The following is a 3,081-nucleotide window of genomic DNA, read 5'->3' as shown; positions in this document are numbered from 1 at the left end:
TATATCAAAATGAATCTGCCACAGGTATACCTGTGTTCCCCATCCTGAACCCTCCTCCCTCCTCCCTCCCCATACCATCCCTCTGGGTTGTCCCAGTGCACCAGCCCCAAGCATCCAGTATCGTGCATCAAACTTGGACTGGTGACTCGTTTCATATATATTATACATGTTTCAATGCCATTCTCCCAAATCATCCCACCCTCTCCCTCTCCCACAGAGTCCAAAAGACTGTTCTATACATCAGTGTCTCTTTTGCTGTCTCGTACACAAGGTTATTGTTACCATCTTTCTAAATTCCATATATATGTGTTAGTATACTGTATTGGTGTTTTTCTTAGATTTGTGCATTTATTTTTAAAAACAACCAATTCTGAGATGTAAGCAATCCTGCTGAAAGGCAGACTCCAGGCAATTGAGGAAGACTCCTTTCCTTCTCCTCTTTCTTGGATTTTCCTGTTATAAAGATGTCACCTCTAAAGACTTACAACCTGATTTCTGAACTCAAATCTTTAACTCCCAGTGTCATCTTTCCCTGACACTATAGGGAGATCATTCCCACTCAATGCCCATGGGACCCTCAGAAAATGGGAAGCATGTCTATAACTGAACTCATTATGAAAAGCTGTAAGTTATGAAGTTTTCTTCAGTTGAGGTGGGTACTCATCCTCATCCCAGGAGCACCCCTGGTGAGGAAAGGCAATGCAGTTTGCTCTCATTTGTGTCACAGGCTAGGTTGACAATAATAGCCAAATGGGTTTCAGGACTCTCATCAGGGTAAACAGGCTGTGAAAAACAGGCTTGTGTAAGGTTTCTTGGAGCAACTGAGCCCCTTTGGATTTATGACCCCTGAATAGGTGGCCTCTGTTTAACTCTGATGTGAGTTGATTCAGGGTGCAGCTTTCCTTGAGAATAAATTTTTGCATGGGCTTCTCTTCTTAGATCAGTCCTTCAGAAAAAGGCAATGAAGAAAGGATGGGAGTGCAGATGTATCAGCCCTACATTCTGAACAAACCTTAGAGATCTCTGGTATTTGAGATCTTCATGCTGCCCCAAACTGTCTAACATGCTTTATGTCATTTTACATTTACAGAATCCTGTGTAGCACTTGCCTCTTAGTGGTTAATATAAACTTTATAACATTTTACAAAATTGCAAACCTTGTCATTACACTTGGATTCCAATTCTAGCTCCTTGGATTCATTGTAGAAGAGATTTGGGAACCTAAAGTGAACATCATTTACTTGTATTCATATCTGTGTTATATGTTTGAGTACCTATCTAGAAAGTCCCTTTAAGGATTCAGTACAACAATGCCCTCAGTATAAAGAAATATAATATCTAATAGAAGCTCAGTTCATGTTGATTTTTAATTTTTGTTATAAGCTTGATAGAGATGTAGAACTTATTTTTTTCTTTTTTACTTTTTGGTGTGTTTATTTTATACACTATCTTTCACTCATATGTACATCCATGTTCTTGACTCTTCTAAGTATGCATACAAGGTCTTTTGGGTTTTGATTTATAATATCAGGATCTACTATGCTCTTATTTTGTAACTTGACATTTTTTCATGTATCAATGCATCACACTTGAAACTATCACAGCATTGTTAACTGGCTATATTCCAATACAAAATAAAAAATTTAAAAAACCAACAAGAATAAAAAATTATATAGAATATTTAACAGCATGGAGAAAGTCTGAGATGCAGAATTTTGCCAGAAGGTGTTATAGGTCATTTATTTTATTCCTCCTTAAAATCAGATATTTCTTCTCCTCCATTCCCTCTTTTTTCCCCCTATAATCAGACAAAGAAAAAAATATTGATATAATTTAATTTTGTTGAATTTCTTTTTTATAATTTATTTTTGTTGTATTTTTAATTTCTTGGATATGTCTTAAATATTTAATATGATAAAATAAATTGTATAAACAGTATTAAAGTAGTATTAAAAGTTTTAATAGTATGAATAGTATAAATAATATGCAAATAGTATAAACTGTTAATGTACTATAGTGTTTGGGGATTAGTGTGAACCAGAGTCAGTTTATAGTGATTCCATTGTTTGTCTTAAGTTTAAATAAAATTATTTACCAGAAAAAATAACACTCCCTTAGGTTCTTCTTTTTCTCTTTTTGTTCATTCATTCATTGGAACATCAAACAAATACATGAAAAGAGATGAACTCTGTCAAGTAAGAATTTGTACCATAATAAATGTGAAAGATGTTCAGAAATAAAAATGCAGTATGGCGAAATAGAGACACGTAAGTGTACACATCATAGGGACGCTGAGGAGGGATATCAAATGATGGTTGAAAATAACTAGAAAAGTAATCTCAGAGGAGTGATATGTGAGTAAATTCTTGAGTTATTGAGGGATTTTTATGTGGAAAAAATACCACCATGAAGAACAAAGACACTGGGTCACCACTTTCACAAACTGACAAGTTCTCTATGAGAGATGTGGGAAAGATATTTAAAAAGCTTAGAGAAATGTTTCAATATTTTATAAGAGAAGGAAAGCCTCATCTCCTCTGTAATTTCATGGTTTATATTTTTATAATGAATACCATTGCAACTCTGCATTATTTACTTACTTACCGTAAACTATATATAGCACGTGAATTTATTGACTACACTGGTGCTGGTAAAAAAAGGTAACCACAGTGATACAGCTAAATTATATTCTTATCACAGTCCCAAATATAGGCTCTTTCTAAGTCTATGCTTCCTAAGTATACCCTTTCTGATTGTTTTCTGTGTTTGTAAAAGCTTTAGTATAAATGTGTTTTGTGTGTGTGTGTGTATATATATATATATATACACACACACACACAAACATACATGTTTCATTTTTGCTTGTGCTTTTGTGTTAACGGAAAAATCGAATTTATGTTTCATTTTTCATTTGGATATTTTATATGTAAATATATAAAAATTACTTCATTCTAATTGCTCCTGAGTGCTCTATAATATGCTACAGATTTTTTAACTTGGTATTACTTTGACGGACATTTTGGATGCTTGATTTTTTCTTCTATTATAGGCATTTTTACAATGAGAATCGCTGTATATACT

This window comes from Bison bison, unplaced genomic scaffold, assembly GCF_000754665.1.
Source record: "Bison bison bison isolate TAMUID 2011002044 unplaced genomic scaffold, Bison_UMD1.0 scf7180017855254, whole genome shotgun sequence".
Taxonomy (NCBI): domain Eukaryota; kingdom Metazoa; phylum Chordata; class Mammalia; order Artiodactyla; family Bovidae; genus Bison; species Bison bison.
The sequence above is the reverse complement of the archived record's forward strand: the minus strand, read 5'-3'. Positions refer to the sequence as shown.